Genomic DNA, 18783 nt, shown 5'->3' on the forward strand with positions numbered 1-18783 from the left:
TTGCTATTTATTCGCCTGAACATTGTCCAGGTCTCAAAGCATATCGGCACAGACTGCTTACGTATCTGAAGAGTCGCGAATGGGCTGAACATTGTGCTATCAATGTGCGATCATCAGCAAGCATCCCTACATCTTATCTAATAATAGAGGACCTTCAATGGTCTCCTGGCAATCTTCTATTCTTCACTCACTCAACTTCAGCTCATCCAAAATGCGGCTGCCCATATTCAATCACAGGGTTTTTCAAACTCAGGGTCGCGACCCATGGATGGGTCGCGGGCGGATATCAGGAGGGTCACAGAGCAGTCGGTTGTGGCATTCCCGATCATGGAAAGAAGTCCCCAAAGGCCGCGATCGGCTTTTAAGAACGCCGGCCGCAGACAGGGTCTGATGGGCGACCACGTGGTCACGCAGTACGAACAGTGGTGGCCCCAGCTTGGAGCTCGTCTCCGGTGCTCGCTCTCTGCATGCTGCTCGGCTCCTCCCCCGCCATCGATCGGCAGTATGTGACCTGCGCCTCTATGGTCAAGCTATTCAACGGCTAGCACAATGTCCGCTTGCACTCCCATGACGTGAAGTGCTGGTCAGGCAGTGGTCAGCAGTCTGTGACTGGGGTGGATACAGCTACTGGACAATGAGAGGGAAGCCAGGCCAGGTTTGTCGGCGAGGAATACCGATCGAGCAAAGCCAGTCTATACGGCGGACACATGTCAACACTGGGAGAAACCTAGTCATCATTTTGTGTCGCCATTCTCTGGAAACCAGGAAGCAAGTGCTTTTGGTGAGAACGGAGGAGGAGATGGCTTGGATATTTGGGTAGTGCAATGCAATGGAACCAATAAGAAATTTTGTGACACAGTATGTGTTGGACAAGTTACTTTATCTCCTCTAAAGTCATAATTTGTAAAGTGAAAAGAAGATTGTACGTTTTTTTCTGCTTCTTTAAATTCCTAAAGAACTGAGAATTTATTTAAAACGAAGTTTTTGTGTAAATGTAAGGTTCAACTGAAATTGTTTTAATTTTCAGTCGTAAAAAGTCATAAACTTGGAAAAACCAGGTATTGGAAATAGTTTCAAAGTAAAAAAAAAGAATGCCGGCCGCGACTGGATTTTAAATATGAACAGTGGAGTACGAACAGTGAAGTCTTTCCAGCAGAGGCAGTGTCAGAGAGGTCACACGCCTGGCACGTACACTGACGCCACGTGTAAATCATGGAGGAGAGATTTCTCCACTTTGTAGCTGCCAGCAAGCAAGCAACAGGACTGTGTGAAGAACCGAAGATGGATTATTTTGTATTAAGGAAGAAAGGGCCAGAGACACAAACAAACCAGGATCTCACAACTGAATCTACTAGAGAGAGCTTCCAAGGAAGTCCACGGCAGGACAACAAAGTGCTGGTGTGAGCTGTATACACAGCCCCAGGAACTTTGGTGAAAAACTCATCGAGAAGAAACTGAAATCAAGAACAAAATAAAATAAAGATGATTTCTTAAGGTTTGGCTTTAATTGTGCCAATGCAAAGTCCATGTGCGCTATAAGCAGGGAAGTACTAGCAAATTACAGTTTAAAACCCTCAAATCTTCAAAGGCATTTTAAGACTAAGCGTGGCAAGTTCAAGGACAAACGTCTTCATTTTTTTCAAAGGATGCAGCGAGAACGTAAATTGCCAGCTGAGGTCCTTAGCAAAAATTTAACATTGAATGACAAAGCAAGTGAGGTCTCCCTTTGTGGCTGGCAGGTTGGGTGCAGGTGATTAAAATGAATGTGTTTTTTGTTTATATCTCAGTGCCTGCCGATCTTTTTACCAAAGGTTTTTTTCAAAGAGGTGGACAAGTTGATTACCTCGTTTATTTGGGGTGTGGGGGGGGGGGGGGGGGGGGGGGAGGAGGAGAGTGGCCAGGATCAGGAGGGTACTTGTGCAGAGAGGATGACAGGCTTGGGTCTCCCAAATTTATTGTATTATTACTGGGCGGCGAATGCTGAAAAGGTGAGGAGTTGGGTCAGAAGGGGGGGGAGAAGAGAGAGAAAGAGTCCTAGTGGGTCAGAATGGAGGGAATGGAGGAGAGTCTGTGCAGGGGGTAGGGGTTGAGGGCGTTAGCAACAGTGCCGTTCCCAATGGCCAAGGTAAATATTCTGGGAGTCCAGTGGTGGTGACAACGCTGAAGATTTGGAGGCAGTTTAGGTCGCACTTTAAGCTGGGGGCGAGGTCAAGAGAGAAGCCGATTAGGGGGTATCATAGGTTTGAGTCAGGGAAGTGGGATGGGAGGTTTCGGAGATGGGAGGAGAGGGGAGTTAGGGTATTAAAAGATCTGTTCCTGGCAGGTCAGTTTGCGAGGCTGGAGGAGTTAGGGGAGAAATATGGGCTGGGGGAGGGAGAAGTATTTAGATATCTGCAGCTCTGGGATTTTGCCAAGAAGTAGGTTCACACCTTCCCGATAGCGCCAGACTCCACGTTGTTGGAAGGGGTATTGATGACAGGGGAAATGGAGAAGGGCAGCGGTGTCAGCGATTTATGGGAAGATTCTGGGGGAGAACAAGATATCCTTGGAGGGGATTAAAGTCAAGTGGGAGGAAGAGGTGGGAGAGGTTATGGAAGACGGTCTGTGGTGTGAGGTACTCCGGAGAGTAAACGCCTCAACCTCGTGCACGAGGTTGGTGCTGATACAGTTAACGGTAGTGCATAGGGCGCACCTCATGAGGGCGAGGATGTGTCGACTCTTTGAGGGGGTGGAGGATATATGTGAGCACTGTGGAAGGACCCTGCAAACCATGTTCACATGTTTTGGTTCTGCCCAAAGCTGGAGGGGTATTAGAGGGAGGTTTTTAAACTCATCTCGGGGGTGGTACATTTGAGTTTCAAACTAGAGCCCCAGAAGCCATTTTCGGAGTGTCGGCCAGCCCGTGCTGCAGGGGCAAATGCCTTAGCCTTCGCCTCGCTGATTGCCCATAGGTGGGTCCTGCTGGGGAGGAGGTCAGCTTCTCCCCCGTGCCTTGACTTGGCAGGGGGACTGCTGGAATTTTTGACGCTCGAGAAGTTGATGTTTGAACTGAGGGGGAGGATGGAAGAGTTCTACAATTCATGGGCATTGTTTATCTTGCACTGGACTGGATGCCTTAGAACACTAGGGCAGGGTTAAGTACATTGTTTACTGTGTATGGGATGACTGTGGACATTTTTTGGTCTGTTGTTTTGTTGTATTTGGAATGTAGGGGTGGTGTTTGGGTTTGTATTTTGAAGGGGATGCTGGTTGGGGATTGATATTGTATTTGTTATTGTTGGTTATCTTTCAGTTGTGTATTTGATGAAAATGTAGTAAATGAGGAGAATAACATTAAAAAAAACATCACAAAGCATTCTCAGAGATCCTGTTGTTCAAACAAAAAGCTACGTTACATTTCTAATTGGAGGCAGATGTGTGAGTCTCTGCATACCACCAGGGAATATGAATGCATTTATCTCCGCTCCCCCACAGTAATAAGAGACAGACTCACATTAAGGTTAGACTGTCAAAGAATCAGTCAAAGACCAATAAGAAACTACCATAACAGATTATCTCCTCACCATATACCATAATCCAAATAAAAATGTGTATGAATACTGGTGGATGGAACATATACATCAAGGAAACTGGATCCTTCCATAGGGCAGCACGGTAGCATTGTGGATAGCACAATCGCTTCACAGCTCCAGGGTCCCAGGTTCGATTCCGGCTTGGGTCACTGTCTGTGCGGAGTCTGCACATCCTCCCCGTGTGTGCGTGGGTTTCCTCCGGGTGCTCCGGTTTCCTCCCACAGTCAAAAAAATGTGCAGGTTAGGTGGATTGGCCATGATAAATTGCCCTTAGTGTCCAAAATTGCCCTTAGTGTTGGGTGGGGTTACTGGGTTATGGGGATAGGGTGGAGGTGTTGACCTTGGGTAGTGTGCTCTTTCCAAGAGCTGGTGCAGACTCGATGGGCCAAATGGCCTCCTTCTGCACTGTAAATTCTATGATAATTTGACTTAATAATTGGTATTTGCATTTAAAAAGTTGCATAGCTCCCTCTGAAGAAACTGCTCATCTGGATTCCCAGTCCAAGCAGAGCATAAATTGCTTATTCAGCTAACTAGTCTGAACCATTTCAAATCAGGAAACTTCAGGTCCAGATTCCATTTCAAATTAGCGTACATGTTGCAGAGCCAAGTGAAAATACTAACTGCCAGTCGGGAAGGGAGTTGTACACTTACAGGTTTAAACTCCAGAAATTGAAGGACAATAACTCAGAAGTTTGAAATAAATCATTTCTGTGAATGCAATCTTATTAGTCAGCTGTTAATTATTAAACATAGTGTAATTTACTGGTCATTAATTTAATTGACTGCTTTTGATACATTACAGAAATGTTGCTGTACTGCCGAAGTATACTTCATTTCTTTAATGATATTTGAGGAAAGGGTGACGACCTCAGATCTTTATTCTATTGACGAGAGAAGACCAAGACGGAATATGATGGAAGTCTTTAAAATTCTGAAGTATTTTGACAGGTTAGATCCAAATAAGCTTTCGACCATTTTCAGAAGTACAAAAGGAGTCATAGTTACAAATTAAAGACATTAAATGTAGGAGATATAATTTTGTGAAAATGACGGTGAGTACGTGGAATAGATTATTGGCATAGAGGTTCAATAAGAAACCTTAGTGACTTCAACAAAGAATGTTCTCGTCAACAAATAGAATTCAGGGTTATTAGAATTCCATTACAAGGACAGCAATATCAGGGCAGGAATAATTTAATTATTAGTCTATTACCAATGTTGTTTTATTACAACCCACTCAACTGAAGAAAGTCTGAATAGATTCAGTAGGAGGAAAGCATTACTATACAACCCAACAACCTTGGTGCCAATCCTCAACAAAAATAGCTGATAGCTTTCAAACTCTCTGCATCATCTACAAGCAATGGGTAACAGGTTCCATGTGAACTGTCCTGTGCAGAAAACAGGACAACTGTGACGACACAATGTGTGGGATATAGAAACATAGAAAATAGGAGCAGGAGGCCATTCAGCTCTTCGAGCCCGCTCGAAATTCAAGCAACTCAATAGCCTAATCCCACTTTTCCCCCCCATACCCTTTGATCCCCTTTGCCCTAAGTGCTATATCTAACTGCTTCTTGAAAACATACAATGTTTTGGCCTCAACTACTTCCTGTGAATTTCACAGGCTGACCACTCTCTGGGTGAAGAAATTTCTCCTCATCTCTGTCCTAAATAGTCTACCTTGTATCCTCAGACTGTGACCCCTGGTTCTGGACACACTCACCATTGGGAAAAGCCTTCCTGTATTTATCCTGTCTAGTCCTGTTAGAATTTTATAGGTTTCTACGAGATCCCTCCTCATTCTTCTGAACTCTAGCGAATACAATCCTAACCGATTCAATCTCTCCTCATACGTCAGTCCAGCCATCCCAGAAATAAGTCTGGTAAACTTTTGCTGCACTCCCTCTAGAGCAAGGACATCCTTCCTCAGATAAGGAGCCCAAAACTGCACACAATATTCCAGGTGTGGCCTCACCAAGGCCCTGCATAAATGCAGCAAGACATCCCTGTTGCTGTACTCAAATTCTCTTGCTATGAAGGCCAACATACCATTTGCCTTCTTTACCGCCTGCGGTACCTGCATGCTTACCTTCAGTGACTGGTGTACGAGGACACCCAGGTCTCGATGCACATTCCCCTCTCCTAATTTATGGCCATTCAGATAATAATCTGCCTTCTCGTTTTTGCGCCCAAAATGGATGACCTCACATTTCTCAAAATTATATTGCATCTGCATAAATAGCTGGCTTTTAAAGCAGACCAATGCAGGCCAGCAGCGTGGTTCAATTCCCGTACCAGCCTCCCCAAACAGGTGCTGCAATGTGGTGACTAGGGGTTTTCACAGTAACTTCATTTGAAGCCTACTTGTGACAATAAGCAATTTTCATTTGCCCACTCACTCAACTTTTCCAAATCACACTGAAGAATCTCTGCATCCTCCTCACATCTCACCCTCCCACAAAACTTGGGTCATCTGCAAAGTTAGACATATTACATTTTGTTTCCTCATCTAAATCATTAAGTTAAATTGTGAATAGCTGGGGTCCTAGCACCGATCTCCACATACCCCATTACTCTTTTTTTCCTGTCTGCCAACCATTTTGTTTATCACTCTCAAAACACTACCCCTAATCCCATGCACTTTAATTTTACACATTAATCTCTTATGCAGGACTTTGGCAAAAGCCTTCTGAAAGTCCAAATATAGCACATCCACCGGCTCCCCTTTGTCAACTCTACTAGTTACATCACGATGAATTCCAGTAGATTTGTCAAGCATGATTTTCCCTACATTAATCCATGCTGACTCTGTCTGATCCTGCCACTATTTTATAAGTGCTCCACCATAAAATCTTTGATAGTAGATTCTAGAATTTTCGCCACGATTGACGTCAGGCTTACTGGTCTGTAATTCCCTGTTTTCTCTCTACCTCCCTTTTTAAATAGTGGAGTTACATTAGCTACCCTCCAATCTGCAGGAACTGTTCCAGAGTCTATAGAACCCTGGAAGATGACCACCAATGCATCCACTATTTCTCAAGCCACTTCATTAAGTACTCTGGGATATAGATTATCAGGCCCTGAGGATTTATCAGCCTTCAAACCCATTCATTTCCTCAACACCATTTCTCTACTAAAATTGATGTCCTTCAGTTCCTCCCTCTCATTAAACCCTGCGTTCCCCAACATTTCGGGTATGTGATTTTTGTTCTCATTTGTGAACAAAGAACCAAAGTATGTGTTTAGTTACTCAGCCATTTCTTTGTCCCCTATTATACATTCCCCGTTTCTGGCTGTAAGTATCATAATCTACAGTTGCACATCTCTAAACAATAGATCAACTGCACATAACTATAAAATGCTGAGTTGTCCAGTGGATTAGACAACATCTGTGGTGTGAGAAAGTGACTGGCCTGAAATGTTAACTCTGTTTCTATCTCCTCAGATGGGAACTGACCGTACCCCTCCCCCCCCCCCCCAGCAACTCCACTCCCCACCACCAGCTGCCCATCACAATCTACACCCCCCCCCCCCCCCCCCCCCACCACTAATTTTAGTCACCTCCCCCTCTGGCTCCAGCCTCCCCCTCCTGCTCTAGCCCCACATCCCTGCCCCATCCTTCCCACTCCAGCCCCACCTCCCCTACCCACTACCCCAGCCTCCCATCCATCCCAGCCCCCATTCTCCTTAGCCACACACCCCCGCTCCCCACCCCCAGCCTCCCTCCCCCTCCATTTATCCCTACCCATCCCACCATTACATTCCCACTCCCCCATTGCATCCCCCTTCCCACCCCCCGCATTACATCCCCCCTTCCCACCCACCTCCCCCCATTGCATCCCCCCTTCCCACCCACCTCCCCCCATTGCATCCCCCCTTCCCACCCACCTCCCCCCATTGCATCCCCCCTTCCCATCCGCCCAGTTGCAGTCCCATCCCATCCCCATCGTGGCAGTCCCCGCTCGGTTTCTGCTCTGACCCTGCAACGAGCGAAGTTAAATCTTACCCGGGGCCCAGGCGAGTAGAGGCTCAGTGTGCGGCTGGGTAACGTCTCTGGGTTCGGCTCACTGACTCCCGGAGCCGCTGTGACTCAGTTAGGCCTCGGGGAGCGGGTCCGGCGGCCTCTCCTGCGGCGGGAACTGGGCTGTGGGGGTAGCGGTCTGGGTCTCGGAGCCGAACTCTGCGCTCTCAGCAGCCCAAGTTTGATGTGGACAGAAGATGGAGGCAGGCTCGGTCGGACTACAGTGTCTCCTCTTGGCCAAACTACAACCTGTACACACCAAACGCAAGTTTCGAAATGTGGCTCCCTCTCACTTTCTCAACACAGTGTGAGGGAGAGAAAGCATCACATATAAATGAGCAAATTACTTTTTTGAATAAAAAGTAACCACAGTTTTGACCAAAGACCTGGAAAGTCAACATTGATTTCGTTTTCTCTCTATAATAATAATCTTTATTATTGTCATAAGTAGACTTGCGTTAACGCTGCAATGAAGTTACTGAAAATCCCCTAGTCACCACACTCAGGTGCCTGTTCGGGTACTCGGAGGGAGAATTCAGAATGTCCAAATTACCTAACAGCATGTCTTTCGGGACTTGTGGGAGGAAACCGGAGCACCCAATGGAAACCCACACAGACACAGGGAGAACGTACAGATTCTGCAAGCAGTGACCCAAGTGGGAATCGAACCTGGGACCCTGGCACCATGAAGCAACAGTGCACACCACTACCGTGCCATCCAGAAAGAAACACCCTGACAGGGACTTGAACCTTGGACCCTCAGATTAAAAATCTGATGCTCTACCGACTGAGCTATCAAGTTGCCTGATCTGCTGAACATCTCCATACTTTGGAAAGGATGTGAAGATGTAGAAGGATGCAGAAAAGACAAGAATGGTTCCAGGGATCAAGAACTTCAGTTAAGTGAAGAGATTGGAGAAGTTGTGACAGTTTCTCTTGAAGAAGACTATGATGTGGAGAAGACTAGTTTGAAAGGCCAGGTGACCGACTTGCCCAGATTTCCCCACGACTGTCCCATAATTCACCTTTTTGTCCTGTGTCACTAATCAGACTTTCCCAGGGCACATTTTGTTGTGGATTTCTTCCATGCAGACTGTGTCTGTGCATGCGTCAGCCGGGACAGGTTGGTGGTTTGTGTTCAGGATTGTCCAGCAGTTGTCAAGTGACATGCTCCGTTTTTCATTAAATGTCTGGACAATTTCCTAAAATTGGTTCAAATGTCCTGGTTTTCACCATTTCCCTTTTTCAAATATAAAATGGGCCTGGGGGAAGTAAATCTGAATTAAATGCTGTTCTTCCTGTAAATACCCAAATTGCATGAAGTGGGCATGTAGTCCTCTTCCCCCACAGACAGCCTCCTTGATGTCCTCAAGGAAGTTGTCACTAATGTTTTGCCATTAATGGCTGTGATGAATGGAGGATTTTAGAAATATTGGCTTCTAAATATTGGGACAATTTAAGGGTTTAAAACTTCGGGTGTTGGTGTGCTTGACTGCAGTGGTCACGTTTTTAAAAATTATTTTGTTTTGCTTCTCGGAAACAACAGTAGAAATTGACCAGAGACATGTGGTTTCACCGGGGAAGACCCTGGAGAGTTAATGCAATTTTTCAGCCTGCAGAGATAATTTTTTTTCAACTTGGGGAGATTACATCATTGCTGGAGCTTAGGAATGCAGAGAGGCAGTTAGCTTTGGAGAAGCTTTGAGAGAATGAGGTGCTGAATTCTGATCTGTCTGACCTGGAGTCCACAATTCCCTCACAGTAGGATGATTATAAAAGAGTAATTATCTGTAAAGCAGAACACTCTTGTATGGGGACAAGGAAGAAGCTGAAACACACCAGGTGAACCTGCTTTTTGAACATATTCAGCCAGAGTCTGAAGGGCTCTTAACTGGAGCCAAATCAGTTTTATGAAGCAAGTATTACGCTATGCATGCTAATTTTAAGATATATTGAGAGCTACATGTTTCTTTCCTTGTGTTCAATGGGAAATTGTGTCGTAGTGTTATGGGGTAATTATAAGCTATTCTTTTTGAGTGTGAAAATAAAAAATTTAATGTTGTATTCATAATAAAGTTTTGTTTTAGAAATATTCAAACCCAATTTTTCATGCAACCACCCCTGGAGTGAATAATTCTTTCCGCACAGCCTTACAAATAAACTCAAATATTTGGATTTCGGTCCAGTATCCTAGCCATTATTGGGGTTTGGTCTGGGATCGTAATAATGGCCCCATTGTTGTTCACGCCTTTTAAATGATCCACGGAATAGGATTGCTTACTCTGGCTGGACATATTCTGGGAGATGCCATCACGTGATCTCCCACCATCAACTGCCTTCCACCAGACTCCTGCCATGGGATGCCCAACATATTAATCATCATGGAGCCCCAATTCCCATAGCTTTTCAATGTGTCCTGGTGTTACATATATAGATATGAATCAGGAGCACGAGTATGCCATTCACCCCTTGAACCTACTCCACCATTCAATGGGACCATGATTGATCTGATTATGACCTCAACTTCACATTCTTACCTAGACCCATTATCCTTTGGCTCCATTGTTAGCCAGCTATCTATCAATCTCTGTATTAAAAATATTCAATGACCATGCCTCCAACAGTCTCTGTGGAAGAGAGTTCCAAAGACTGATGACTCTCTCAGAGAAAAAATTCTCTTCACCTCAGTCTTTAATGGGGGCCACCTATTTTTAAACTGTGTCCCTCATTCTAATCTCTCCGATAAAGGAGCAATGGAGGCAGCATCCACCCTGTCAATCCCCCCTCAGGATCTTATATGTCTTAATAATATCATTTCTCATTCTTCTAAACTCAAATGGATACAGGCCCAATCTGTTCAAACTTTCCTCATAAAATGGAATACCACAGACACCCCCCCCCCCCCCTCCCCACTTCCCCCGCCATCCCAGGAGTCAGTCAAGTGAACCTTTTCTTAACTGCTTCTAAGGCATTTATACCCTTTCTTAAGTAAGGAGACCAAAACTGTACACCGTATACCAGATGTGGTCTCACCAACACCACATCTGTGGCAAAAAATCCTTGCTTTTTACATTCCATTCCCCTTAGAATAAACAACAACATTCCATTTGCCTTTGATGTACCTGATTCTTCTACCATGACTCACAGATCTTTCTGCACCTCAGAGTTCTGTCATTTATCTCCATTGAAGTAATATACTTTTTGTATTCTTCCTGTCAAAGTGGGGAAGTTCACATTTTCCCACATCTTATTTCATCTACCATATTTTTGCCCATTCACTTCACCTATCCATATTGGAGGCTCCTTATGTCCTCTTCACAACTTACTTTCCTACCTATCTTTGTGTCATCAGCTAATTTAGCAATCATACATTTTGACTTTTGAAAATCTGGCTATCCTAAGCGAGTGTCTCGGGTTGGATCTGAGCCAACTTATCAGGCTTGGGGTCGCTTATGGGGCCACGGTGGTAGTCTCATGCACAAATCAAGGACTAATTTCCCCCCTCCCCCCAGCATTCCTGCAAAAACAGCATCTTATGGTTAACCTCCTTTAGTAATGGCAAAAAGGAGTCAATCATAAGAACATCAGAACTAGGAGCAGGAATAGGCAATCTGGCCCCTCGAGCCTGCTCCACCATTCAATAAGATCATGGCTGATCTTTTTGTGGACTCAGCTCCACTTACCCACCCACTCATCTTAACCTTCTATTCATTTACTGTTCAAAATCTATCTACATTTGCCTTAAAAACATTTAACGAGGTAGCCGCAACTGCTTCACTGGGCAGGGAATTCCACAGATTCCCGACCCTTTGGGTGAAGAAGTTCTTCCTCAACTCAGTCCTACCTTTGCTCCCCCTTATTTTGAGGCTATGCTCCCTAGTTCTAGTTTCGCCTGCCAGTGGAAACAACCTCCCTGTTTCTATCCTATCCCCTTCATAATTTTCTTCTAAATTTCAAGTGTATCATCCCAGTCTACTTAGTTTCTCCTCATAAGCTAATTCTCTCAACTCTAGAATCAACCTAGTAAATCTCGCCTGCACCCCCTCCAGTGCCAGTACATCCTTTCTTAAGTAAGGAGACCAAAACTGTACACAGTACTCCAGGTGTGGTCTTACCAGCACCCTGTGCAGCTGCAACATAAACTCCCTGTTTTTAAACTCCTTCCCTCTGGCAATGAAGTACAACATTCTATTTGCTTTCTTAATTACTTGCTGCACCTGCAAACCAATCTTTTGTGATTAATACACAGGAACACCCAGGTCCCTCTACACAGCAGCAGGCTGCAATTTTTTACAATTTAAATAATAGTCCATTTTGCTGTTATTCCTACTAAAATGGATGACCTCACATTTATCAACATTGAACTCCATCTGCCAGACCCTTGCCCACTCATTTAAACTATCTATATTTTTCTGCAGACTTTCAGTGTCCTCTGCACACTTGGCCCTACCACTGTTTGGTGTCATCTGCGAAAATTGACACATTACTCTTGGTCCCTAACTCCAGATCATCATGTAAATTGTGAACAATTGCGGATCCAACACTAATCCCTAAGGCACACCACTAGACACTGATCACCAACTAGAAAAACACCCATTTATCCCTACTTTTTATTTCTGTCAGATAACCAATCCTCTATCCATGCTAATACATTACCGGCAACGCCATGCACCTTTATCTTGTGTAGTAGCCTTTTGTGCAGCACTTTGTTGAATGCTTTCTGGAAATGCAGATATACCACATCCAAAGGTTCCCCGTTGAATTCAGGATCTTTCTATCTGCCTCACTTGTAGTCACACCCTGCTATCCCTGACCATTGACCGAATTTGAGGTACTTAACCTATGGGGTGTGATTGCCTCCTGAGCAAAGTGTCCAGGTAACTCTTACCCCTCCTAGATGTGCTGCAGTGTTTGAAACTCAGACACCAGCTCTTCAACTCTGATCCGAAGTTCCTCGCGCAACCAACACTTGCTGCAGATGTTGTCACTGCAGCTCGCAATGGGACCCACATCATACAGCTACAGCACATCACCTGCCAAACCATCTCTAATTAATTAACAAAGATAAACTTATTATTAACACAGTAGTATGTGCACAAAAGACCCAGTTGAAAGTCACCGGTCCTTTCTTGCCGTTGCCCGTTATATTCTGGATGACCTTATGTACAACGTAACCCCACCTGGTGGTTAGCGGGGAGTTTCATATATCTCAACACATGGGGAATATTAGCCGGCTTGCCCTATGTGTGCTTTGTGGGTTACTACACACATCCCCACCCCATCAAGTCTGAAGACCCCCTCAGGGACACATGAGGATAACATAGAATATGCAAAGACAAAGAAGAGGTTGGTAGAACAGGTGATGAAGACAGAACAGAAGAATCCAGCCCAGTCTCGATGGGCGGTGGTTGATGCAGGCGCTTTGGTCGGTGCACATCGACTCCTGGTGGAGGAACTGGAGTAACCAGCATATACTGAGTTGGAGAACGGTGCTCACTGTTGGATTGATGTGGAGAACCACCAGGTGGTGGTTGGGCGATGACCTCAGAGGTCTGGGTCTCCATATCAGAATCCAATGACCAAATATCAGGCATCTCAGTGTCCCTAGGAGAAGAAGATGGGAAAGGGTGCATATACTGCACAGCGGCGGAACCAGCTGAGACGGGGATAGAGGTCCTCAAGGCGACGCCATAGAGGAGAGATAATGAGGATCTAATGGAGTAGCAGAGTCTCTGGCATCAAGATGACGCTTCATCAGCCAGCCTTGCACACGGACGTGGTATGAAACGAGACCGGTCTGATGAACAATGACCTCTGAAAGCCAACCAGGACCCTCATTGAATCTGCGAGTGCTGATCCTTTGGTCAGGTGCGAAACAGCACAGGGAATGATGCCCATCAGGACAACGCCCTTTGTTTTTCTTGTGAGCGGAATACTTTGATGCCAATATCTGGGAGCAATAAACGTAACCAAGTACGAAAACGGCAACCCATCAACAGCTCAGATGGAGCAACCCCTAAAACAGCATGAGTAGTGTTGCGATACAAAAGAGAAAATTAGCCACCCGGATATCCATTGACACATATAGGAGTCTGAACGGGAGTGGCACGGGGCACGCCAGACAGTTGAGCCATGTCCAACTCATCGGCAGCCTCCTCAGGGTCATCGACATGGTGGGCCTGAGCACAGGGCCAACGTGCAACATGGGATGAATGGACAGGACGTTGTCCCAAATGTGGGCGACGTGGCCAATGACTCCTGTGGCCACACCTCTCACATGATGCGCTGTCAGCCTCACCCGAATCCGGCGAGGGCGTTGGTCGAGGCTTGGTGTTACGAGGTCTGGGGCTGAGCTCCATAAGGCATTAGCTTCCATCCCCTGTAGTTCTTATACACCCAGGACTGCACTTTCCGAGGGACATATCACCCAAAAGCCACTTCTGGATTTTATGATTGTTCATCCCACAATTTGAACGATCCTGAAGCATATCCGCTTCGACGGACGCCCACAAACTGAACGATCCCAAAGCATATCCGCTTCAACGGCCGCCCTCGCTGAACAGGCCCATAATCGCAATATTCTGCGATTGTTCTCAACCAGGTTACCGTGTTCTGCTGTATTAAACTGATACCTTTGCACAATGTTCGACGGTGTAGGGTTAAAATGGTCTCTCACAAGCGTGACTAGTTGGTTGAACGATACTGTATTCGGTGCCACTGTAAATGTGAGGCCCCGAATAACACTGAATGTGTGAGCACCACAGGCCATCAGCAAGAATACTGTTTGGCTGTCGTTTTTGGTTATGCTGTTGGCCTTGAAGAAATGACGGAGTCATTCTGTATATTGCTTCCATGAATCAACGGCAGGTTCAAATGCGTCAAAGCGAATGAACAAAGGGATAGTTGTCAAACGTACCATAGGTCAAGTTTTTAGAGACGCCGTAGGTGGCAGAATAGCCTGTTAACTGCTTCTGGTTTTTATCCTCATCGCCAGTTTAGTAATGGCAAACAGGAGTCAGTTGAGTAACAAAGATAAATTTATCTATTAACACAGTACTAGTATGTACACAAGGGACCCAGATGAAAGTCACCAGTCCTTTCACTCCATTGGCCATTACATTCAGGCTGACCTTGTGTACCATGTAACCTGCCTGTAGTTAGTGGGGGAGTTTATAATCTTAGAGCCACACGGGAAATATTAGCAAGCTTGCCCTGTGTGTCCTGTGCAACATACTACACCTCCCCATGAGTTTCCTGAAGTTCCTTCATTTGAATTTGAACTGACAATTAAACTTGCCACAGAAAGTTAATGGCCATAATTAAAGCTGTAACCACCGTATGATTGAATTTTGCGCTCGGCTAGAAAGGAAAATGTGTGGCACTAGACTAGTATTTTAAACTTAAATTAAGGCAACTATGTGGGCATGAAAGCTGAGCTAGCTGAAATGAACTGGGATTATGGGCTCGAGGATTGAGCAATAGAGAAGCAGTAGCAGACAATTAAGCATATATTTCAGAATATTCAGAGTAAATATATTCCTAACAAAGAGAAAAATTCTAAGGGGAGGACCCACCATCCATGGTGAACTAGATGAGTTATGGAAATCATCAGACTTAATGAAAAACACAAAAAAGATTGGCAGGACAAATGATTGGTCAAAATATAAAGAATGGCAGAGAATGGCGATAAGGTTAATCAGGAAAAAGTATGAGAGGAAGCTAGCGAGAAATGTAAAAACAGAAAGCAAGAGTTTCTACAGGTATTTAAACAGAAAAAAAGAGTATAAGTAAAGTGAGTGTTTGTCCTCTAGAGTGTGACAACGGGAATTTAATAGTAAAACATAAGGAAATGGTGGCTAAAATGAACAAATATATTCCTTCTGTTATTCACTGTAGAAGATACGATTTTTCAATATTTGTTAGATTCTGGAAAGGTCTCAGCAGACTGGAACATAACTAATATAACCTCTCTAGTCAAGAAAGAAGGGAGGAAGAAAACAAGTAACCTTAGGCCAGTTAGCTTGATGCCTATCATGGGGAAGTTGTTTGAATTTATCATTACCAAGGTTATAGCTGAGCACTTCAAAAAGCCCAAGGTAATCGGAATGATTCAGCATGGTTTTGTGAAAGGTAAAAATTTATTGGAGTTTTTGAAAGAATGACATGCGCTGTGGCTAAAGTGAGCCAGTAGACATATTGCACTTGGATTTCCAGAAGGCATTCAAGAAGGTGCAATATCAAAGGTTATTGAAGAAAATAAAAGCTCATGGTAACATATTAGCATGGATAGAAGATTGGCTGACTGGCAGAAATCAGAGAGTATGCATAAATGGGTCTTTTTCTGATTGGTAGCATGTGGCAAGTGGCGTTCCGCAGGGATCTATGCTGTGGACTCAATTTGTTACAATTTATATCAATGGCTTAGATGAGGGGACTGAAGGCACGGTAGTTACATTTGCAGAAGACACATAGATGGGTAGAAAGGTATGTTGTGAAGAGAAGGAAATTGCAGATGGATATGAATAGGTTGAGTGAGGAGGCAAAGATATGGAAAATGGAGTATAATGTGGGAAAATGTGAAGTTCTGACCTTATTTGATGGCAGAGCAGGCTCAAGGGGCCGAATAACCCACTAAAGCTCTGATTTCTTACGTTCTAAAGCTTTAAGCACTCTTTTAATTATGTGATCATTCTCAATTGCCCACCAACGTCTGGCCCAGAAAGTGAACAATTAAGGTGTAAAATCTCATTCCATTAGGAAATTAATTCTTGTTGGAGATCTTTAAAATGTCAAGTTTAGTATTTTTAAATGTTGTTTCTTGCTTTTCCTTTCTATCTCTCTCTTACTTCACTCATGATTTCACTCTCTTTATTACTCTTTCTGTCCCTAATTTTATATTGAATTTCCCTTATTCTCATTCTTTCCTCTGTTTATTTCTCAATCCTTTAAGCTGATTGGTTCAGGAGATGCACTGTCGGTCCCATCTTAAATCAAGATCCCTGGTGACTTGTTGCACTTTCAGCAACTCACAGGGGAAGAACACAAATACAGGATCTGTCTGCACCAAAGCAGCGTACAGTCAACTGCACAAAGTTACATTATAACCATAGCTTCAAAGGAAACTGAGCAATAAAAAGCTGAAGAACCCCAGAGCTAAGGGGGAATTATACTGATACCAGCAACACAAAAGACCCGAGGTCAAGAAGATATTATCAGATCCCAGACGGAAGGCGGGAACCCCATCCCAAAGAAGAGGGGGCCGTTATGACACCCCCAAAATGGGGGAACCCTGGGAGGGACGGCGAGCCCACCACCCCCTAGCAACAGGGATCCCATCCGACAATCAGGACCACCCCTGGGTAGGGCCAACTATGAGAAAAAACAGAGATACTCTGATCCAAATTTTAAAAAAAGGTCAGAAAAAAACTCAAACTGTTCAGCTGTAATTTGGGGGTACATTCCTCAATCACAGAGGACGAACTAACCTTACCAATCCCAGCTCTCCACCCCTCTTCCCGCTCCAGCTCCACTCATCTACCTAAGTGGGACAGCGAGGAGACAACTAAAAACACCCCCCTCCCTCCACCACAAGGATTGTCAGACAAAATAAGACCCCAATACATTTAGGATAAAGACTATGCACAAATCTCACCGTCAACATTCGGCTTAACATGATATAAACTTGTTAAATCAGGAAGTTCAATGGCACAGACCATCACACAGAAATTATTTACTTTCCTGTAAATGGAAACAATTGACAACATCAAGCAGACAATAACGTGATCAAAGGGGAGCAAAATCCAAGATAATAACAGAGATACAGAAATGCAAGCAGTCCTCAGGATAAAGACTTCTTCGCAGGTGCATTAAGAAAGTCACAATCAAAGATGAGGCAAGGTCAAGATCAATGAGAACACTTCAGAATTTTCCAAGGATTCCAACGATTGGAGCAAGAGGCACCATTACTTTCATCGTGCTGTCCCGCCAAAACTAAGGCAGTCAACAATCTAGGCTGCAGACAGGATGGGTGGGGGGGGGGGGGGGGGGGGGTTGTGCAGTGGAGGCTCGACTGGTTGGTTACCTCCAATCCATCCAGAACAGGACATCACAGGTCAAGTGATTGGAAGGCCACATCAACTTCAGTCCTTGAAGACAGGGTTAGATGTGCTCCATCAAATTTATTTAGTGCAAGAACCTCCTTGTGCGCCTCCATAAAAATACCCCACAACTCATGGAATTTGACGACCTGTGCCTCAGAGCCGAGATCTTCAGCCAGAATAGCATCTTTGTTGGCAGCCATCACCCGTCAATGCACACCGCACCACCAGGGCAGGAGCCCACTCAAAAACAACTGTGCCACTAAAGATAGGGCCCCGCTCAGACTTCTTACTGCAACCAAGCGAGGATTTAAACTTTCTAACTCGGCTCCATCATGTAGGAAGGTTAGGTTAGGTAGATTGGCCATGCTAAATTGCCCTTAGTGTCCAAAAATGTTAATTGGGATTACTGGGTTATGGGGATGGGGTGGAGGAGGTGTGAGCTTGAGTGGGGTGCTCTTTCCAAGGGCCGGTGCAGACTCAATGGGCTGAACGGCCTCCTTCTGCACTATAGATTCTATTATTCTATGAACACCTACAAACAGTTCTTGGGTAAAAGCAAATTACTGCGGATGCTGGAATCTGAAACAAAAGAGAAAATACTGGAAAATCTCAGCAGGTCTGGCAGCATCTGTAGGGAGAGAACAGAGCTAACGTTTCGAGTCCGATGACTCTTTGTCAAAGCTACAGTTGAACAGTTCTTGGGACATAGTAAAAACCATGTAAGCCAAGGAAAGACAGAAAGGAAATGTGCACAAGGATAAAAAGATGGATTAAAAGATAAGCAGAGCCAGCTGTTGAGGCCAAAACATGTTTTCAACAAGGAGTTAGATATAGCTCTTGGTCAAAAGTGCTCAAAGTATATGGGGGAAAGCAGGAACAGGTTACCGAGTTTGATGGTCAGCTATGATCATAATTAACGACCTCCTCCCGCTCCTGTTTTCTATGTTTCTAAGGTGAGGGCCCTATTAAGGAGAATGACTGGGCCGGAAAAAGCAGGTTTTATTGGAGAGAAGGACATCAAACTGGGAATGGTTGAGTACGTCAACAATTACAGATTTGGAGATGTTACATTTAGTTCCTGTAG

At 44.7% G+C, this 18783-nt stretch overlaps 2 protein-coding genes and 1 non-coding gene across 10 annotated transcripts in view; 1 reads left to right on the forward strand and 2 right to left on the reverse strand.

Annotated features, from left to right (window-relative positions):
* LOC119964621 overlaps nucleotides 1–7819 on the reverse strand; it is a 34447-nt gene extending 26628 nt beyond the window's left edge. For all 8 annotated transcript variants that reach the window (XR_005460338.1, XR_005460337.1, XM_038794351.1 and 5 more), the window contains exon 1: nucleotides 7585–7819. The gene's annotated coding sequence lies outside the window, so the exon portion shown is untranslated. The remainder of the gene's footprint in view (nucleotides 1–7584) is intronic.
* Nucleotides 1–18783, forward strand: part of LOC119964622 (E3 ubiquitin-protein ligase RNF170-like) — a 72388-nt gene that overhangs the window by 4543 nt on the left and 49062 nt on the right. The gene's annotated exons all lie outside the window — the stretch shown is intronic.
* trnak-uuu lies at nucleotides 8329–8401 on the reverse strand. The gene has a single exon. It is a non-coding gene; the product is annotated as a tRNA-Lys (tRNA).

This window comes from Scyliorhinus canicula, chromosome 4, assembly GCF_902713615.1.
Source record: "Scyliorhinus canicula chromosome 4, sScyCan1.1, whole genome shotgun sequence".
NCBI lineage: Eukaryota > Metazoa > Chordata > Chondrichthyes > Carcharhiniformes > Scyliorhinidae > Scyliorhinus > Scyliorhinus canicula.